Below are 21,871 nucleotides of genomic sequence, written 5' to 3' on the forward strand. Positions count from 1 at the left end.
ATGAAAAATGCAGCTGGCCTTGCCCACCTAGGACCTCCTTAATCTAGTACTAGAGCCAGCTGAGTCTGCACTTTTCTCACGCTCCCCAGGATCTGGGGACTGTAACACATGATCTGGTAAGACTGTCCCTCTTCATAGGTGAGCTAACCTGGCTTCTTGTTTGTAGGGTACTTTTTAAGGCCATGGATGTCCAGGCCCCTGGCTGCTGACTTCCCTCCTCCCTCCAGCTGCATCCCAGCCATCTTCCCATTCATCTACCTGATGCATTCCAGACACGCTGGCTCTGGCTTCTGTCTGTCTCTTCATGGCAGCATGCTCCTTCCTGCTTAACAGCTTTCTGATTCTGAGTCCAGGGATCTTAACAGCAGAAGGCATCTGGGCTCTGCTGGCTGAGACCCTGGATGCTCCGTTTCCCACTCTTTGGCCCTGTCTCTGAGTGTTGCTGGGTGGAAGGCCTAGCAGTGCTATTTTGATAAGGTTATGAGGACCTGGCCTAATTTCTGGGTCCCCAAGCACCTTGCTTTTAGGAAGGGGAGGGGAGTATAGACTGTAGAAGGTGTGGCAATTCTGTGTCTGCCAAAGCAAGTTCTCTGGATGGAATTAATGGCTCAGATGAGACATCTGAGGTCAGGGGATAGAGCACAAGGTGGTGGAGGGAGGAGATTTTAAAACTCCATTTACTGTGGACAGGATCGGAGTGCTGAAAGCAGCAAGGCTTTAGAGGAATCCAGCTAAGGCAAGACTTCCTGCCAGAAGGCTGTGGCTGCTCTGTTGGTCTCTTAGATCTCTCTTTTCCCACCATCTCCTGTTGTCCCACCCAGAAACACATGGGGATAAAAACTCTTCTAAAAACACATAGTCCTTTAGCATGACCTAGGGACTGCCAGCCATTCACTTGTTTCATCAGATTGTCTTTGTAGAATCACAGAGGTGACTGCAGTGGTCCCATCTTTTAAATTTTATTTTATTTTATTTTATTTTTGAGCCAGGGTCTCTGTTGCCCAGGCTAGAGTGCAGTGGTGCAGTCACCACTCACTGAAGCCTTGACCTCCTGGGCTCAAGCGATCCTCCTACCTCAGCCTCTTGAGTAGCTGGGACAGTAGGCACTTGACACTATGCCCAGCTAATTAATTTTTTTCCTTTTTGTAGAGATGGGATCTCACCATGTTGCCCAGGCTGATCTTGAACTCCTGGGCTCAAGTAATCCTCCTGCCTGGCCTCTCAAAATGCTGGGATTACAGGTGGGAGCCACTGCACCTGGCTTACCCCACCATTTTATAGCTGGGACTTGAGGCCCGAGAAAGGTAATGATTTGTCAAGGTCAGACAAATATTTTGAAGCATGGTCTGGACTATTAGATCTTAGGTCTCCTGACTCCGTGTTCCGACTGTGCTCTCCAGTGCTCTCCGGTGCTCCCAGGGCGGACCCTCAGATCTCTGCTAGACTCATTTCCCTAGTTCATGGTGAAATAAGTAAAACAAGGACAGTCCGGCGTACTCTGAACATAGCTGTCAGGTTATCACCTTGTTTTGATTTTATATTCTTCACCCTATCGATGAGGGAGAGATTCCCATCCCCTAAAGTTACGGGGATCACGACATGACCTCAACAGTGGACGAATGAGAGCAATAGCAGTTTATCCGTCACATATGCCCGTACCTGGGAGGATAACACTGTGTGCCATGAACTGCTTCATGGGAGTTGCACTCAGAAACAGGTATTACCAGGAGCTGTGGGAGGCAGGCTTTGTAATGTCAAAATGGTGGAGTGCCCCCGTTTCCTATAAGAGAATGTGATTGGCTGTTTGTGTAATTCTGTGGGCTGGCAGGATGCTGAAGCCCACTACTCAGGGATAAGCAGAAATTGTGCCTGGCCCCCACAGTAAGGAGGGTGGTTTGGCTGGGGGACCGCATCAGCCAAGTAGGGAGGGGATCTTGTAATTAGGGGATCTTGTAATTTGAGGTCTCCCTGATACCAAGGCAGCCATAATATTTGACTAATTTGAGTCAAACTTTGACTAATTGAGACTATACACCTGTCTTTCCTATACTTTCATTCTAAGGTTATATCTTTCCACTTTTCTGAAGAGATGGTGGTATTGATATGTGTATATGTGTATTTTTAATGTCCTACTTTATATAAAAAAAAGAAAATTGGCAACTTTCTGTTAACCCTCACACTTCTTTGGAAATGTGACTAAGTCTATGAAATTAAAAAATCTTGGAACCGCTGCTCTACACTCTGCTACCTCTCCTAACCTCTAGTCGAGGTCAACTTCCTGAGCGAGGTCAGCTCCCTGAAGAACTGCATGTTTGGTTGGAGAATGCGACAAATACGAACTAAACATTATTTCTTGGAATGCAGGGCAGAAGTTGAGAGAAAGCACCAATGGAGATAATTTAATCTTTGATGGTTATTTTAAAAACTTTATTCATGGATGGTTTAATTGATCAAATAATTAAGACATTATTGGTACCAATAATGTTCCAAGGCACAGGCTAGACGCTAGGTATACAAAGATTAGTAGAACACAATCTCAAAGGCTTGTTCCAATGGGGGAAACAGAAATGATACATAGATAATTAGAAAAAAGAGGGTAGACACAGAGGTAGAGACGTGTAAAGGGTACTGTGGGAGTCCAGAGGAGGGACAGGTGATGACCCAATCTGTCAGAGAGGGCTTCTTGGAGGCCAGGCATGAACTGAGCTTTTAAAGATAAGTGGGAGTTACCCAGGTATGGTAGACTGTCACATCAATGGCCTCCAGTGAGTCACGCCCCCCTGGTGTCCATGCTTTTGTGTAATCCCTTCTGCACTGATTCTGGGCTTGGCCATGTGCCTTGCTTTGGCCAATGGGCCATCAGCAAATGTGATGAAAGCAGAAGCTTGTGAAATGTTTGTACATTGGAGCTTGCTTTTTTGGAGTTCAGTTGCCACTTATGGAAGTCTGAACTATCTCAGTTTACATCAATCACTATTTGGGATCTGCCAGCCCCCAGTTGACCTGCCATGGGACCACAAAGGCATGTGTAATTCCAAGTGATTCCAAACAGAAGAGAAATGAGCCACCCAGATAAGGCTACTGTGGTGATTCTAAAATGTGGACACAAATTCTTTGACATTCCTTCATCAAGAGGTGACATCTAGGCCAGGCACGGTGGCTCATGCCTGTAATCCCAGCACTTTGGGAGGCCGAGGCGGGTGGATCATGAGGTCAGGAGATCGAGACCATCCTGGTTAACACAGTGAAACCCCATCTCTACTACAAATATAAAAAATTAGCCGGGCGTGGTGGCAGGCTCCTATAGTCCCAGCTACTCGGGAGGCTGAGGCAGGAGAATGGCGTGAACCTGGGAGGCAGAGGTTGCAGTGAGCCGAGATGGTAGCGACTGCACTCCGGCCTGGGCGACAGAGTGAGACTCCATCTCAAAAAAAAAAAAAAAAAGATGACATCTATGTCCCCTTGTCTTAAATCTCAATGGGCTTGTGACTGCTTCAGCTAATAGAGTAGGACAGATGTGTTGCTAAGAGACTTCTGTGCTGAGGCCTTAGAAGGCCACATAGCTTCTATCCTTTTTGCCAGAACACTCACTCTTGGAGCCAACATGGAAAACATCTGGCTATCCACCTGCAGCCACGATGCCTGGCTCCAGGCAATTTCAAGTAAGGAGAGACTCTTTGGCGGCTGGAACAAGGGTGACTCAGGTAGTGGTGAAACAACTGGCAAAAACAAAATTTCTCGTGGTAACTTAGACAACAGAAGAAGTGCTTAATGAATTTGTAGATTTGGCTAAAGGGACCTGGAGACAGAATGCTCAAAGTGTCATTTGGGTGCTTCTAGTTGGCATGATAAAGTATTACAAGAGAGCTGAGCTACAAAAGGACCTGCTCAGTTTGTTAGGTGGAAAAGAAAACCAGCTCTCATTGCCAGTTTCAGTATCAGGCAATGGGCTCTCAAAATTAGAACTGGCCTAAAGGTAAAGATTAAATCAAGGGTATGATTTTACAACCGTTAAGACCCCAGGAGATTTAAATGGTGTTCAGTAGACCTTCTTGACAAAACAGAAGGGTTTCTAAGAATGTTAAGGACGTTGTCCTTGCCAGGCACAGTGGCTCATGCCTGTAATCTCAGCACTTTGAGAGGCCGAGGCAGGAAGATCACTTGAACCCAGGAATTTGAGATCAGCCTGGGCAACATAATGAGACCTCATCTCTACAAAAAATAAAAAACTAGCTGGGTGTGGTGTCACGTGCCTATGGTCCCAGATACTTGGGAGGCTGAGGTGGGAGGATCTCTTGAGCCTGAGAGGTTGAGGCTTCAGTGAGGCACCCCAGCCTGGGCAACAGAGCAAGGCCCTGCCTAAAAAAAAAAAGGCATTGTCCTATAGCTGAAGTGGAGTCTTTTTGAAATTAATTATGTATGTGGCTTTTGGTGCATGAAGTGGACCCCAATAATATTCACAGAAAACTCATAAAGTTTTAAGGAGTATTGTATTGGCAAAAGCTCCGCCAGTTTGGAGTAAAAGGAACTGAAACAGTTCAAAATGAAAAGAAGCTCTGGGCCTCCAACTTTCTATGGGCAGGAAGCTGGCCCCTATACACAGGTCCTTCTCTTAGGGAAAAGAAGGATCTCTCGGAAGGCAAAACCAACAGCCCAGAGAGTGTAACTAAGAGCCAGGGAGAACTGGGTCCTGTTCAAGTAACATTCCCTGCCTCTAGCATAGGGATCCCGACGACATGTGCCTGCCTGGATTTCAGAATTGCTTTGAACTAGTGATTGCTATGTGCCTCTCATTTCTCCCCTTTCGATGGGAGTATCTATTGAGCTTATCCTGTCCCTGTGTCACCATTGTACATTGGGCATGTGGTCTTGTCTTTTTAGCTCACAGGTCCCTAAGTGAAGAGGAGCCACCCCTGAGGAGTTGTACCTAAGGAAACTCAGCCACAGCCAGACCTACTGCATGTTTTGAGATCATGGTCTTGGAGCCTGATATCATGATTGGGTGCTTTGGGAAGGGTGGGTGTATTTTACAAGTGGGAGGACAGAGCATCTTTAGGAGTAGAGAGCAGACTGTGGTAGAGTGCCACATTAATGCCCTCAGCCAGTCATGCCTCTTTCACACTGACTCTGGGCTTGGCCATAAGACATGTTTTGGCCAATAGGAGTTCAGCAAATGTGGTGCAAGCGATTTCCTCAGTGCTTGCCATCTTAGGCAAGGACCCCAGGGCCCTGTGAGGAACCTGGAGCTGGTCACAATGGAGAGACCTGAACAGAAGTGCTGTGGCTACCATCCCCCACCCGAGTCTGGGAGTTTCCCATCACTGAGTGAGCCTTTCCGGGATCACCCAGTGTCCAGCCCACTTGTCACCTGGCCACACATGCAGGAGTGAGCCCAGCAAATCCCGTATGGAGCTGTTCCCTGACCAAACTGCTGACCCACAGAAAAGCTGCCTTTGGTTACTAGTTGGGGTGATTTGTTACAGAGCAATAGCTAACTAAGAAACCAGGCGAGGAGAGGGGAGAGGATCTAAGACAGAGGAGGTAGCATGAGCAAAGGAACAGAAATACAGCAAAGCAAAGCAGAGGCAGGAAAAAACAGGCAGTTTTGTTTCTCGTGGCAGTGAAGGCTGAGAGAGGATGATGGAGAAATGGGGAAGAGGCAGTTGAGGAAGTCCTCGTCTGTCTGGACTTGGATAATGAGGCATCATGACAGGTTTACAGGAAGAGTGTGAAATGGCTGGATAGGTGTATTTTTTAGAAAGATTACTCTGGGAGGCTGGGCGCAGTGGCTCACGCCTGTAATCCCAGCACTTCGGGAGGCCGAGATGGGCAGATCACCTGAGGTCAGGAGTTCGAGACCAGCCTGGCCAATGTGGCGAAACCCCATCTCTCCTAAAAATACAAACATTAGCCAGTTGAGGTGACAGGCACCTGTAGTCCCAGCTACTCGGGAGGCTGAGACACAAGAATCACTTGAACCTGGGAGGCGGAGGTTGTAGTTAGCTGAGATCGCACCACTGCACTCCAGCCTGGGCAACAAAGTGAGACTCTGTCTCAAAAAATAAAATAAAATAAAATAAAATAAAAGCAAGATTACTGTGGGGGCAGCATGAGTCCTCTCCTGCCTGTGGTTCTTTGCCCTGCAGTGCACTCAGCGTGGAGGTAGGGAGGAGAAGGTGGCTTCTGGGGAAGAGGGTGGTGTGATGCACACTTCCTTGGGGTCAAGACCCATATCCATCTTATTTGCTGCTGTAGCTCTGGGGCTTCCAGGTCCTGGCACAAAGTAGAGTCACGCAATAAATATTTTTGGATAAATCTAAGGAGTAAGGGCATTCAAGTATCATAGGTGCTGCCCATGAGGCAAGAAGGAGGGAATTCAAAGGAGGGTTTGGGAGAAAGCAGTGGTTGTTTTCTGGAAAGGGGAAGAAAGGCATTCCCGACAGAGGGAGCCCCAGAAACAAGGGTGGAGGTGTGAAGTGCGCCTGGGAGCTGCATCAGTGAGGGGGATGAGGGTCTGAGATGGGGCAGGAGCAGTGGAGGTGGAGAAGGTGGGGCAGATGGGAGAGACCCAAGTCAGGGGATGTTCAGTGCCTTCCTGGATATCTTTGGGAGGCATCACAAGGACTCCCAGATTTTGGGGTTGGCTACTCTGAAGGATCAGAGAGAGGAAGCAGCTTTGGTGCAAAAGATCTTGTATTCAGTGCTGGCCACGTTGAGCTTGAGAGCATGTGGGATGTGCACATGGAGAGGTTCAGGCCAGAGCTGAGGAGCGAGGTGGGAGGAGAGGAGAGATTAAGGTTAACTGCTGGTTGCTGGCAAGTAGGTGGTAATGAGCACCCCGGGAGCATGTGTAGACCTAGAAGAAAACAGAACCCAGGACAGGACCCCAAAGAGCGCTGACACTTAAGGGAGTGGTTGCAGCTGAGGAGTCTGAGAAGGTGGCCAGAAGGATGGAGAATGAGGAGAGGGCAAAGCCACAGAAACAGGCAAGTTCAATGAGGGTGTGGTCAGCGGTGTGAGGTACAGACAAAAATGTATCCTATCCACTAGATTTGGCAACAGGAGGTCACCTGGTGAGGACAGTTTCAGAACAGTGGGAACTGAGGTCTGAAGTCATTGTTTCAAGATATAGTTTTTATTATTAGGTACGGCAAGGGCCGCAGGGCAGGAGGCGGCCTCCATTGAAAAGATGTTTTGTTAAACTCATAGATCCCGAGTAGGGGGCACGCTACACGGTGGGGGCCGCTGGGAAGCACTGGGTCGGTCAGGAGGCACAGGGGGAGGGGGCAGTCGTGGGTGGGCGCCTTCATTGTGGTTTTCAAGGGAACGAACGGGCAAGGCAGGGTAAGCAGGCTTAGGATTGGCTATGTTGAATAATTGCAGTGGGCTCTGGGCATAGGGGCTGTCCTAGTTGTGTGGAACCTGGCCTTGGGCAATCAGGGCAGGTGGCTGGTGGCTCTGAGTGTGAGAGCCAATAAAGGAGGTGTTTGGAGCGTGCTCTCTGGACTGGTTGGGTGGGAGAGTTATCTCCGATCTCTATGAATTGGCTAACCGTGGGAGGGACAGTCACCTCAGTTGTTAAAACATCATAATAGAGAAAATAAAAGACATGGTTAATATAGTCATGGGTTGAGGAGTGAGTGGGGAGACAAGATGGAGGCTGCAAAGCAAAGAGGAGCTTTGTAAATGAGCAGCGGCTGCTTGAGGCCGACAGGGTCCCTTCTTCTCCTGAGCGGCTGGCCTGGGAGGTGGGTTGCAGGGTGGCTGAGGGACGGCCAGCGTCTTCTGTGGAAGCCGGGGCCTGCCTCCTGGTGAGATCCTCCTTGTGCCTGCCGGCTGGGCAGCAGCATCTGGCATGGACACTCCAGGCATGAGGTGTGGGACTGCTCGGACTGTCAGCTTCAACCTTGTGGTTTCGGCTTGGCTGAGCTCAGCTGTTCTCAGCGTGCACCAAGCCAAGGGAGAGCCAGACAGGGCTGTCTGAAAGGTGAGGATAGTCCCCCGAGACTGAGTCAGTCTCTCCAGCAAAGAGAAAATGAATTAGCTTTTTTTTTTTTTTTTTTTTTTTTTGGCGGGGACAGCTATGCCTAGGGAATAAGCAAGACTCATCCTTGTGGAATGTGAGGAGTTAGCTTTTTTTTTTTTTAAATATCTTTTGAAGAAAAAATATACAAGCAGAGATCCCACGGTTGTCCAAGACCACTTCCACCTCAACTGTCCAGGACCCATCACCAGCGAAAGTGCTTTGTAAGCAAGCCGCTGCTCCCTGATATACAAGCTGTAGCATCCCCACCGCCTTCCAAAGAAGCCGACAATTCCCTCAAACGTTCCTTGCCAGCTGGCTTCAATTAGTAGTTGCAGAATGCAAATGAAGCATGCTGCAGCTACTACTCTGGGTCGGGCTGCTCCAAAGTGAGGGGAAATTCAACTCCCAGATAGGGAAGAGGAAGAAAGTCAGAAATACTTTCTTTATGATAGAGGCATTTCTGCTGCTCCTTGGCAGGAAGGAAAGGAGAATGTCGTGGGTGTTCATTTTTCCAAAGTGCACTGTGTAGGAAAGCATGTGAGTTTCAACTTCTCTGGGTGAGAGCATGGGGAGCAGCCTGAGAGTCCACGTGCTGGTGTGCGTGTGTGTGTGTGTGCGCACACGTGTGCGTGTGTGCACATGTGTGGGAGTTGGCAGCAGTCGGAGCTCTCTGCTCACCTAGGTACAACCTCAGCCTTGGATACCCCTGTCTTCAGCTCACCCAGGCAGATCTCTGTCCTTTGAGCCTCCCAGAAAGTATTGGAGGAAGGGGCAGACCTGAGGCAAGTGACTCCAAGCCTGAAATCTTTCTCAGCCAAATCCTGTGAGTCATCCTTTCTCATCTTCACCCCCTATATCCAGTCATTCATCCAAGTTTGGATTCTATCTGCGGAATGCTCCTTGGAGCCAGGTCTTTCTCTCCATCCTCACTGACACAGCCTTAGCCCTAGTCTTCATCTCTCTTGCTTAGACCATTGCAGTAGCCTGCTAGCTGGTATCCTGTCTCCAGTCTCTCCCTCCCTGCTGCTACTAGAGTAATTCACCATCCCCCAGCCATTTTATTTGTTTTTTTTTTTTTAAAAGAAATTGTTTACTTAAAAAAATTCTAATACATATATGTGGTTCCAAATACAATGGAAGAAAGAACATAGAGTAAAAAGTAAATCTTTCATCAACTCCTGTCCTCTAGCTATTGCTACAGTTGTTAGCAATTGTGTAACTTCCAGAAATCTTCCATGCATGTAACAATATCAGCAAATCTGTTTTATTGCTGGGTGTGGGGAGCACACAAATGTAGTCTATCATACACTTTATTTTGCCTCTTGCTTTTTTTTCACTGAACAATGTCTCTTGGGGGTCATTCTGTATGAGGACATATGAAGTTGACTTATTTTTATCAGTTGTATAATATTCCATTTTATGGACATATTACTATATATTTGATCAGTCCTATATCAATGGCTATTTAAGTGATTTACAAACTATACTATTACAAACAATGCGCTAATGAATGATTTATGCAAATGTAATTTCATATGTTTGTTCTATCTGTAGGACAACTTCTTTAGAATTTGAGTGCCATTATTATGAGTATTATTATTAGATAGGCTCTGTCTCCCACACTTGTGTGCCGTGGCACAATCATAGCTTACTGCAGCCTTGAACTCCTGGGCTCAAGTGATCCTCTACCTCAGCCTCCCAAGTAGCTGGGACTACAGGTGTGTGCCACGACGCCCAGTAATAATTTTTCTTTTTTGAAGAGATGGGGTCTCAATGTATGGCCCAGGCTGGTTTCAAACTCCTGGCCTCAAGCAATCCTCCAGCCTCAGCCTCCCAAAGTGATGGAATTACAAGTGTGAGCCACCATGCCCAGCTCCTTTGACTATTATTACTAAATATTTAATTCAAATTAAATTATTTAAATGTTTTCTTTGTGAAAGATGAAGAGCAGACCTCTATCTTCAGTCCAGAACTCTTCCCTGAGCTCTGACCCATCAATTAGCCATGACTTAATATATCCACATCGGTATATCAAATCGTTTACTATGTCCTAAATTGACCTCCAGTCTTTCCCATCACATAAATGGCACCCCCCATGCATGCAATTGCTTAAGCCAAGCCCCTGAAGTTGTCTGTGATGTCTTCATCTGCACCTGCTTGTCTAGCCCATTGTGGTTCCCGTGTGCTTCACCTCCTATTAGCTTTCTTTTTTGCTTACTTCTCTCCATGCTCTTGCACCATCAGTAACCCTTTTAACTCCACAGCCCCTTCAGTTGCAGCCCTCCGCAGGAGTGATTTCACTGCCCCACTCAGAGCCTGCATCATCTCCTTCTGGACTAGTGCAGTCATAATAAAAGCATGGCATCCAAAGTGCTTGTGGTGTGTCAGCACTGTGCTAGGTGTATTGCCCACACCAGCTGCTTTTCACCCTCGCAGCCATCCTCAGGGTAGCTATACTATCACCATCCCTCTTTCACAAATGAGGAAGCTGAGGCACTGAGAAGTTCACCAGCTGGTAAGGGGCTGAGCTCTTCAACACTATTCTTGAGTGTTCTTTGAACCTCCTAAATGATCCTCTGCCTCCATTCACACCCCTTACAGGCCATTCCCCAGCATTCAGCAGATCATGGCCTGCCCAACTTTAAAACCTTCAGTGGCTCAGCCTCCCATTTCTCTTAGAAGGAAACTCAAATTCCCACAAGGGGCTGCATGTGGAGACCTCACGCCCCTCTCCGCCTCGCCACCATCTTCCTCACCAGCATCACACCTGACAGCCTTTCTTTTGGTCCCTAGAGGTTTCAGCCATTTCCCACCTCAGGGCCCTTGAACACACTGTTTTTAGGGAACAGTGCTTCCCTACTTGGGGTATTCTCCCACCCTCTGCTCCCCTCCCTTCCTCTGGGGATATTTGGCCATGTCTGGAGACATTTTTGGTTGTCGTGATTGGGGTGAGTTGGGGATGGTATTGGCCTTTAGTGGGCAGAGGCCAGGGATGCTGCTAAACATCCCACAATGTGCAGGACAGTCCCCAGCAAAGAGTTACCTGGCCTAAAATAACAGCCAATAGTTGGTAAACCCTGGTCTGGAAGCCACTGCATCTTTTCATGCTTCATTCATTTCCATGTGGCAGATGTTGGCTAAAAATATCACCTCCCCAGAAATGTCTCCCTGACTCTTCTATTTAGAAGAGAGCCAGCCTCAAGCCCTATGCAAGTTATCACTATCATTTTCCTAATGACTAGTACTTTTGCTTCATTTTGTTCTTTTTTCTAGTTTTCTGGGTTCAGTGCTGAGGCACTGTTTCTAATCTTCATTAAAAAAACAAAACAAAACAAAACAAAACAAAAAAACTCCTTAGTGAGCTATTCTAGGTTTCCTTAGTTGGAAACATATTTTTACTGTACCTTTTCTATGTTTAGATATGTTTAGATGCACACATAATTACCATGATGTTACAGTTGCCTGCAGTGTTCAGTACAGTCACAGCCTGTACAGGTTTATAGACTAGGAGTAAAAGGCTGTATCATACAGCCTGGGTGAATAGTAGGCAGTACCATCTCGGTTTGTGTGAGTACATTCTGTGATGTTCCCACAATGATGAAATTGCCTAACGATGCATTTCTCAGAATGTATCCCCATCGTTAAGTGATGCACGACTATATACTTACTTAAACAGTTTCTGTTTCATCCAAAGGAAAGTGACACAGTCTTAAAACTTCCCTTCATAATGAGAGGATCTAATTCCATAAATGAATCCTCCAGGAGTACAAGAAAGAGAGCGGGTGCTGAAGAAGTACTGCTACATCCTCCATTTTGCCTTCTTCTGAAATGTGCACTCAGGATGCCTGCCCTTATCTTTGTCCACTCAGAAAACAAAAGACCCTTGCAGAAATGAATGTTGCTAAGGATTATGGAAATGGGATGTGCCCATCTATTTGGGCCCTCCCTAGAGCCCCCATTCCAAGCTCTGGCTACTACTTTGTATCCAGCTCCTTTGCAGGTAATGCAGGGCCCTGAGCCCCTGCTACTGAGTGATGCATCCTCACTCAGGCGGCCAGGAGACTGCTGGGTTTTGGAGACTGAGTGGAGTATCAGGGAGAAGGGTAGGCCTAGGTTTGTGCTGTCTAAGGCTGAGGTTGGCACTTCAGGAAGCACCTTACTCTGCAGGAAGCACCCTCATGTGTTTGTGTTTCTCAGTCTGCTCTGGGGTTGGAGCCAATGAGAGGAAGATGAGGGCAGGCTCCCCCTTGATGGCTAATCAGGCCGCATTTGTGATGGTTTCCCAATGTTGCTGTGTTGAAATTTAGAGCCAGTACTAGGGTGAGGTGAGTGAGACAGTTGCCTGTGGTGCAAAATTGAAGAGTGTCTTAGTTTGGGCTGCTGTAACAAAATACCTTGGACCAGGTAATTGATAAATAACAGAAATTTATTGCTCACAGGTCTGGAGGCTGGAAAGTCCAAGATCAAGGCATCAGCAGATTCAGTGCCTAGTGAGGGGTCTGTTCCTCATTGATGGTGTCTCCTTGCTGTGTCTTCACCTGATGGAAGAAGCAAACAAGCTCCCTGAGGCCTCTTTTATTTTTTTTTTCTATGTAATTTTTTTCATTTTAATTTTTAATTTTTTTAAAAAATTTTACTTTAAGTTCTGGGAACATGCAGGTTTGTTGCATAGGTATACATGTGCCATGGTGGTTTGCTGCACCTATCAACCCATCATCTAGGTTTTAAGCCCGGTATGCATTAGGTATTTGTTGTAATGCTCTCCCTCCCCTTGCTCCCCACCCCCCAACAGGCCCCAGTGTGTGATGTTCCCCTCCCTCTGTCCATGTGTTCTCATTGTTCAACTCCCACTTATGAGTGAGAATATGTGGTGTTTGGTTTTCTGTTCCTGTGTTAGTTTGCTGAGGATGATGGCTTCCAGCTTCATCCATGTCCCTGCAAAGGACATGAACTCATCGTTTTTTTATGGCTGCATAGTATTCCATGGTGTATATATGCCACATTTTCTTTATCCATTCTGTCATTGATGGGCATTTGCATTGGTTCCAAGTCTTTGCTATTGTAAATAATGCTGCAGTAAACATACGTGTGCATGTGTCTTTTTTTTTTTGAGACGGAGTTTCATTCTTCTTGCCCAGGCTGGAGTGCAATGGTGCAATCTCGGCCAACTGCATCCTCTGCCTCCTGGGTTCAGATGATTCACCTGCCTCAGCCTCCAGAGTAGCTGGGATTACCAGCATGTGCCACCATGCCTGGCTAATTTTGTATTTTTAGTAGAGACAGGGTTTCTCTATGTTGGTCAGGCTGGTCTCGAAATCCTGACCTCGGGTGATCCGCCTGCCTCGGCCTCCCAAAGTGCTGAGATTACAGGCGTGAGCCACCGCACACAGCCATGCATGTATCTTTATAGTAGAATGATCTATAATCCTTTGGGTCAAATGGTATTTATGGTTCTAGATCCTTGAGGAATCACCACACTGACTTCCACAATGGTTGAACTAATTTACACTCCCACTAACAGTGTAAAAGCATGCCTAGTTCTCCACAACTGAGGCCTTTTTTATAAGGGCAGTAATCCCATTTACGGGGGCAGAGCCATTACGACCTAATTGCCTCTCAAAGACCCTGCATCTTAATGCAATCACCTTGGGAGTTAAGTTTCAACGTGAATTTTGGGGTGACACAAACATTCAGACTATATATAGCAAAGGGGATGCCAAAAACCTCAATAACCAATATAAATACTATTATGAAAGCCTGGGGAATAAAATATCAACATTCATTTTTTTTTTTTTTTTTGAGACAGAGTCTCGTTCTGTCGCCCAGGCTGGAGTGCAGTGGTACGATCTTGGTTCACTGCAACCTCCACCTCCCTGGTTCAAGTGATTCTCATGCCTCAGCCTTCCAAGTAGCTGGGACTATAGGCACACTCCACCATACCCAGCTAATTTTTGTGTGTGTGTGTGTTTCAGTAGAGACGGGATTTCACCATGTTGCCCAGGCTGGTCTTGAATCCCTGAGCTCGGGCAATCTGCCTGCCTCAGCCCCCTGGAGTGCTGGGATTACAGGCGTGAGCCACTGCGCCTTGGGCAAAATATCAAGATTCTAAACAAAGACAGAATCTGACCCTGCACTTGTGTGAATCATTTCATGTTACCCTCACGCTGGCCCTGTCACTGGATAAAAGCTACTGTTACCATCCTAAATGCAGCAGGAAGAACTTCCTTTTTATAAAAAGACAAAACAAAACTTCCTTTTGTTGGAGTTTAAAACACATAGACAGTATGTGCAGATCACTGGTATGTGGCTTGATGACTTTTTGCAAATTCACACACAAGTGCAACCAGAACCCAGCCCAAGAACCTGAGTTGACCAGCACCCCCAGGAGCTACCCTCATGCCCCATTCCAGGCACTAACCCCACTGCAAGGTGAGCTAATCCTTAACCTGGCTTTTTTTCTTCATTTTTTTCATTGACGTGAAATTCACATAACATATAACCTATTTAAAGTGTACAATTCAGTGGCATTTCGTATACTCACAATGACCACCTCTGTCATGTTCCAAAACATTTTTATCTCAAAGAAAACTTTTAAAATTTTATTTTTTGTTATTGCTTGGGAATGACTCTTACAAAAGGAAAACTTTTATCACAATTTTTTTTGAGATGGAGTCTTGCTCTATCACCCAGGCTGGAACGCAATGGCACGATCTCAGCTCACTGCAACCTCCACCTCTGAGGCTCAAGAGATTCTCCTGCCTCAGCCTCCCAAGTAGCTGGGATTACAGGAGCCTGACACCATGCCTGGCTAATTTTTGTATTTTTAGTAGAGATGGAGTTTCAACATGTTGGCCAGGCTGGTCTCGAACTCCTGGCCTCAGGTGATCCACCCACCTCAGCCTCCCAAAGTGCTGGAATTGCAGGCGTGAACCACTGCGCCTGGACTTATCACAAAGAAAACTTTGTGTCCATTAAGCAGTTACCATTTATTCCCTGTACTCCCAGCCCCTGGTAATCACCAGCCTCCATCTCTCTGTAGGAATTTGCCTATTTTGGATATTTCTTGTAGGTGAAATTACAATATGTAAACTTTTATGTCTAATTCTTTTACTTAGCATAATGTTTTCAAGGTTTACCCATGAAACCAATTTCCTGGTTTATCCATATTGTAGCATGTATCAGTATCAGCACCTCATTCCTTTTTATTGCTGAATTATAGTTCACTGTATGTCTACAGCACATTTTCATTTATCCATTCATCTGTTCATAGACATTTGAGTTATTTCCACTTTTTGGCTATTGTGAATAGTGCTGCTAAGAGCATTCGTGTACAAGTGTTTGTTTAAATAGCTGTTTTGGCCAGGTGGGGTGGCTCATGCCTGTAATCCCAGCACTTTGAGAGGTCGAGGTGGGCGGATCACTTGAGATCAGGAGTTCAAGACCAGCCTAGCCTATCCAACATGGCGAAACACCGTCTGTACTAAAAATACAAAAATTAGCTGGGTGTGGTGGTATGCGCCTATAGTCCCTATAGCTGCTTGGGAGGCTGAGGCAGGAGAAGCGCTTGAACCGGGGAGGTGGAAGTTGCAGTGAGCCGAGATTGCACCACTGCACTCCAGCCTGGGTGACAGAGTGAGACTGTGTCTCAAAAAAAGAAAAAAAAAAATTAAATAAAAAGTAAATAAATAAATAGCTGTTTTAAATTCTTTTGGGTATATACCTAGAAGCAGAATTGCTCAGTCACATGAAGATTTGATGTTTAATTTTTTGAGGAAATGCCAAACTATTTTGCACAGAGGTGGCACCATTTCATATTCCACCCTCAATGCACAAAACTTCCAGTGTCCATATTTTCACCAACAGTTATTCCTTCTTTTTTTTTGACGGAGTCTCGCTCTGTTGCCCAGGCTGGAGTGCAGTGGCACCATTTCGGCTCCCTGCCAGCTCCGCCTTCCGGGTTCACGCCACTCTCCTGCCTCAGCCTCCTGAGTGGCTAGGACTACAGGCACCCACCACCACACCCGGCTAATTTTTTATTTTTAGTAGAGATGGGGTTTCACTGTGTTAGCCAGGATGGTCTCGATCTCCTGACCTCATGGCCCCCCCGACTTGGCCTCCCAAAGTGCTGGGATTACAGGCGTGAGCCACTGCGCCCAGCCTCCTTCTTCTGTTTTTTTAAAAATTAGTCATTCTAGTGGTTGTGAAGTGGTTTCTCACTGTGGTTTTGATTTGCATTTTCCTAATGACTAATGATGTTGAGCATCTTTTCATATGCTTATTGGCCATTTGTATATCTTCTTTGGAGAAATGTCTATTCAAGATTTTTGCCCTTTTTTTTTCTTTTTTCACCTCCATCCTCTCAGATTGTGAACCCTTTCCGCTTTTTATTGGGTTGGTAGTCTTTTTGTTGTTGAGTTGTAAGAATGCTTTCTGTATTCTGGATACTAGACACTTAAAATACAGGATTTACAAATATTTTCTCACATTTTGTAAGTTGCTGTCTTAGTCTGCTCAGGCTGCCATAATGAAATACCATAGGCTGAGTGGTTTAAACATCAGAAATTTTATTTTTTCACAGTTCTGGAAGCCATAAGTCCACGATCAAGGTTTCAGACAGTTTGGTTTCTGGCGAGGGCTTACTTCCTGGCTTGTAGACTCTTATCTTCGCTCTGTGTCCTCATGCAGCCTTTCCTCACAGTGGGTGGGGGAAGGAGCAAGAGAGCTCTCTGGTGTCTCATATCTCTTTGTACTGGTGTTTCATGTAGCTGTAAAGGAATACCTGAGGCTGGGTATTTTATAAAGAAAAGAGGGCTAGGTGTGGTGGCTCATGCCTGTAATCCCAGCACTTTGGAAGGCCGAGGCGGGTGGATCACTTGTGGTCGGGAGTTCAAGACCAACCTGGCCAACATGGTAAAACCCCGTCTCTACTAAAAATACAAAATTAGCCGGGCATGGTGGCACATGCCTGTAATCCCAGTTACTCGGGAGGCTGAGACAGGAGAATCGCTTGAACCCAGGAGGCAGAAGTTGCAATGAGCTGAGATCATGCCACCACTCTCCAGTCTGGGCATCTCAAAAAAATAAAATAAAATAAAATAAAAGAGGCTCACAGTTCTGCAGGCTGTACAAGCATGGCACCAGCATTTGCTCAGCGTCTGCGGAGGCCTCAGGAAGCTTTTACTCATGGAGGAAGGTGAAGGGGGAGGAGGTGCATCACGTTGGGAGAGCGGGAGCAAGACAGGAAGGGAGGAGGGTCAGGCTCTTTTAAACAACCAGCTCTCACATCAACTAATACAGCAAGAACTCACTCATTACCATGGGGGAGGGCACCAAGCCATTCGTGAGGGATCCACCCCCATGACCCAAACACCTCCCACCAGGCCGCACCTCCAACACTGGGAATCACATTTCAACATGCGATTTGGAGGGGGACAAACATCCAAACTGTATCACTCCATAAGGACACTAATCCTATCAGATTAGGACCCTACCCTTGTGACCTCATCCAGCCTTTGTTACTTCCTTAGAGGCCCCATCTCCAAATATAGCTGTACTGGGGGTTAGGGATTCAACACATGAATTTGGGGGGACACAAACATTTAGTCCATAACAATTGTCTTTTTACTTAAAATTTTTTTCTTTTAATTGTTTTTAATTTAAAATTTTTCTGGCTAGGTGTATATATTGTAGCAGGTGTATATATTTATGGGGTATATGGGATATTTTGATATAGGCATACAATGTGTAATAATTTCATCAGGGCAAATGAGATACCTGTCACCTCAAGCATCTATCCTTTGAGTTACAAACAATCCAGTTATATACCCTTTTGGTTATTTAAAAATGTACAATTAATTTATTATTGAATAATAATGTTTGCTATTTTTTTTTTTTTTGGTTACTATTGACCATCCACCCTTCTTCCCCACCCCCACACTATCCTTCCCAGCCTCTGGTAACCATCCTTCTACTCTCTATCTCTATGAGTCAATTGTTTGAATTTTTAGCTCCCACAAATAAATGAGAACATGTGAAGTTTGTCTTTCCGTGCCTGGCTTATTTCACTTAACATAATGGCCTCCAGTTCCATCCATATTGTTGCAAATGACAGGATCTCATTCTTTTTATGGCTGAATAGTACTCCATTGTGTACATGTACTACATTTTCTTTATCCATTCGTCTCTTGAGAGACACTTGAGTTGTTTCCAAATTTTGGCTATTGTGAACAGTGCTGCAATAAACGTGGGAGTACAGATACCTCTTTAATATATTGATTTATTTTCTTTTGGTTATCTACCTAAGAGTGGGATTGCTGTATAATATTGGTAGCTCTATTTTTAGTTTTTTGAGGAACCTCCAAACTGTTTTTTATAGTGGTTGTACTAATTTACATTCCCACCAGTAGTGTACGAGGGTCCCCTTTTCTCTACATCCTCTCCAGCATTTGTCATTTCCTGTCTTTTGAATAAAAGCCATTTTTAACTGGGGTGAGATAATATCTCATTGTAGTTTTGATTTGCATTTCTCTGATCATCAATGTTGAGCACCTTTTCATATACCTGTTTGCCATTCGTATTTATTCTTTTGAGAAATTTATACTTTTTCAACATGATATACTTTGATGCACAGAAGTTTTCAATTTTGGTGAAGTCCAACTTGCCTGTTTTTTCTTTGGATGCTTATGCTTTTGGTGTCATATCTATGAATCCATTGCCAAATCCAAAGTCATGAAGATTTACCCTTATGTTTTCTTCTTAAAGTTTTATAGTTTTAACACTTACACAGGTTGTTGATTCATTTTGAGTTAATTTCTGTGTGTGGTATGACAGAGCTTCATTCTTTTGCATGTGGATATCCAGTTTTCCCCCCACCATTTGTTGATGGTTATTTTTCCTCAGTGAATAGTCGTGGCACACTTGTTGAAAAATTAATTGGGTGTAGGTGTATGGGTTTATTTCTGGACTCTCCGTTCTGTTTCATTGGTCTGTATGTCTCCATGTCTATCTTTATGGCAGTACCTCACTGTTTTGATTATTGTAGCTTTGAAATAAGTTTTGAAGTTGGGATGCGTGAGTCTCATAGCTTGGCTTTTATCACCAGGAATTAATTTTGCCTAGTTTAACAATTTATATAAATGGAATCCTATAACATGTGCTCTTTGTGTCTTCTTCTTCTACTTTATATTATGTTTGAGAACTACCTTTTCAAGTTAAGTAAAAAAAAAAATCACTTTAATTAACACATTTAAATTATTTTAAACATTTAAATAGGATGAAAAGATTAAAATGAAAAGCAACGCTGAGTACCCAGTGTGAGCAGTTTCTTGAGCATTTCTGGAGGGAAATGGTAGGCATGAACAGGCCTCTGACTGTGTACCTCCCCGCAACAAAGAGATGGCAACGCAACGCATACTATACCTGGAAGAGAGCACTTCGTTAGACTTGCTTTCTAAATCTTTCCTCTGTTAACGTACTTCCTCTCCATTCCTATTGCCATTTTCAGTCCGTTTTTTAAAGAGTGCAGGGCTATTACTTTGTAGCCTGTCACTCAATTTTGGGGTGTCTGGCATTTCCTCATAATTATATTCGGTTTACCCATTTGGGCAGTGCGAACCACAGAAGTGACTGTTTGTGTTCTTCTCAGTCTGTCATATCACAGGCACCTCATGTCAGTTGCTGCTGTTATAGGTGAAATGAATTTTAATCACTTGGTTAAGGGGGAGTCTACCAGGTTTCTCCACTGCAAAATTATCAATTTTTCTTTTGCAATTAATAAGTAATCTGTGGGAAGACTTTTTGAGGAAATGTATTTCTTGTTCCTCATCAGACATTCACTTAAAGGTTTTAACCTCCACTGACGATTTTTGCCTGAATCAATGATTACCCTGATGATGGCAAAATGGTTTGTATTAATTGCATTTGCATGGTCTTTGAGCTCTCCTGAACTCTACAGGAGTAGAAACCTGGCCTACCATCTCCAGAAGGCTCAGCTTCTAGGCCCAGGGGGGAATTGAAGACCCAAGAAGAGTGAAAGAGAGATCTGGAGCCCAGGGCGACACCGTCAGATACACTGAATTTGCCTCTGTGCTCTCACTCCTGGCTCCAGAGAAATCTGATGGCCGAGGGACAGAAGCGACACAAAATGGTGTATCTTGAACTGTCTCATCTCAGAGGTCATGTCTCTTATTTTTAGTCGTATTTTTGTTCTAAGGCCTGATCAGGATCTCTTTTTCTCTGAGCCAGGAATCTAAATCTTTAATTTTGAAACCAAATTTGGACTCTTGGCTGTAGAACTCCAATTTTCAGAGCAAGCTGTCCCCTGGAATCAATTCTAGAGTAAGGGTTGTTCTCACACACCTTGATTAGGGTATGTAATTAGGAGAAGGTGTGTTTGGAACAACAGCATCTGGCTTCTTTACCTAGAACCCTGTCTTCTGTCTTGTCCATGGTCTTGGCTTGGTTCTAAGGCCTCTGTAGGCCTTGGCCTTTTCTGGAGTAGGTACCCATATCTTCAATTCTGAAACCAAATTTGGGTTCTGGACTCTTCAGTGTTGCTTTCTAAAGTGAGTTAGTTTTTGTTTAGAAGTGTAACCTGGGTAAGGTTTTTGGTTGAATATGTTGATGTGGATTTTCAGTGGATCCTCCGTGACTTTGGTGCAACTGCGCCTACCACGTGTAGCTGCATTCTTGTTTGCAGAGTTGTCCTGGGGCATGTGGGAAGAGCGTCCTGGCATCCGTCCTAGGATACAACTAGCCAGAGCGATCTTTTAAAAGTGAAAATCTGACCAGTCCTGTGCGTGACTGAAGATCCTTAGACAGCTGCATCCCTAACTTTAGGCTGCCAGCCCCTGGGATCTGTGAATTCATGTGCAGCATCAAGCACTGTCATGTTGGCCTTTTTTTGGCCCCAGAGATATGAGATGTGAATTTGAAGGTGACTATAGTCAATAACACACGCAGCATGGCAGGGTTCATTGTCATTTCTGTTGTTGTGCATTTCAATCTCTAGATTCTAAAAATGTGATTGTTATATCAGGGGGATATCCAAATTATTTCAACATTAAAAAGGGGATTCTTATTCAGGCAGTGGAATGTTACTCAGAATAGAAAGAAATGAGCTCTTAAACCATGAAAAGACACGGAGGAATTTTGAATGCACATTATTTAGTTAAGCCAATCTGAAAAGGCCAAACACTGTGATTCCAACTGCATGACATTCTGGAAAATGCAAAACTATGAAGACAGTAAAACATCAGAGGTTGCCAGGAGTTGTGAGGAGGGAGGAATGAACAGACAGAGCACAGAGGATTTTTACAGCAGTGAGGCGACTCTGTCTGACACTGTCATGGTGGATGCATGTCAGTACATATTTTTTGAAACCCATAAAATGTACACACCAATAGTGAACCCTAATGTAAACTATGGACTTTGGGTGATAATGATGTGTCAATGTAGGTTCATCAGTTGCCATAAATGAACCCCTCTGATGGGGGATGTTGATGGTGGGGGAGGCTGTGTGTGTGGGTGAGGAGGGGACTACGTGGGAACTGTCTGTATTTTCTGCTCAATTCTGCTGAGAACCTAAAACTTCTCTACAAAATAAATGTATTAATTTTTTAAAAAAAGGATTCTCATGATCAAAAAATGCTTAGAAGCCCCAGCATTCTGGGTCAAGTCTAGACTCTTCCATGTGCAGGGCTGTGATGATTAGGCTCTGTGCCCACCCTGCCCCACACCCAGTGGGACAGACTGTGCCCCGGCCCCACTGGTTGCCTTGTTGTCGCATTCTTCCTTGCATTGTGCCTCCATCGCTCCCTTTCCTTCAGGGCTCTGCCTGGTGGAATC

At 45.1% G+C, this 21,871-nt stretch overlaps 1 protein-coding gene across 16 annotated transcripts in view; it reads left to right on the top strand.

Annotated features, from left to right (window-relative positions):
• The window catches only part of LOC129048798 (uncharacterized), a 163,639-nt gene that overhangs the window by 44,780 nt on the left and 96,988 nt on the right, over window positions 1-21,871 (top strand). Inside the window, exon 4 of one of the 16 annotated variants that reach the window (XR_010135609.1) lies at window positions 12,466-12,851. The exons of 14 other annotated variants lie outside the window; for them this stretch is intronic. The gene's annotated coding sequence lies outside the window, so the exon portion shown is untranslated. Of the gene's footprint in view, window positions 1-12,465; window positions 12,852-21,871 lie in introns of those variants that run through there. One more of the 16 variants, XR_010135598.1, reaches the window with a different exon arrangement.

This window comes from Pongo abelii, chromosome 9 (genome assembly GCF_028885655.2).
Source record: "Pongo abelii isolate AG06213 chromosome 9, NHGRI_mPonAbe1-v2.0_pri, whole genome shotgun sequence".
NCBI classification, from domain to species: Eukaryota; Metazoa; Chordata; class Mammalia; order Primates; family Hominidae; genus Pongo; species Pongo abelii.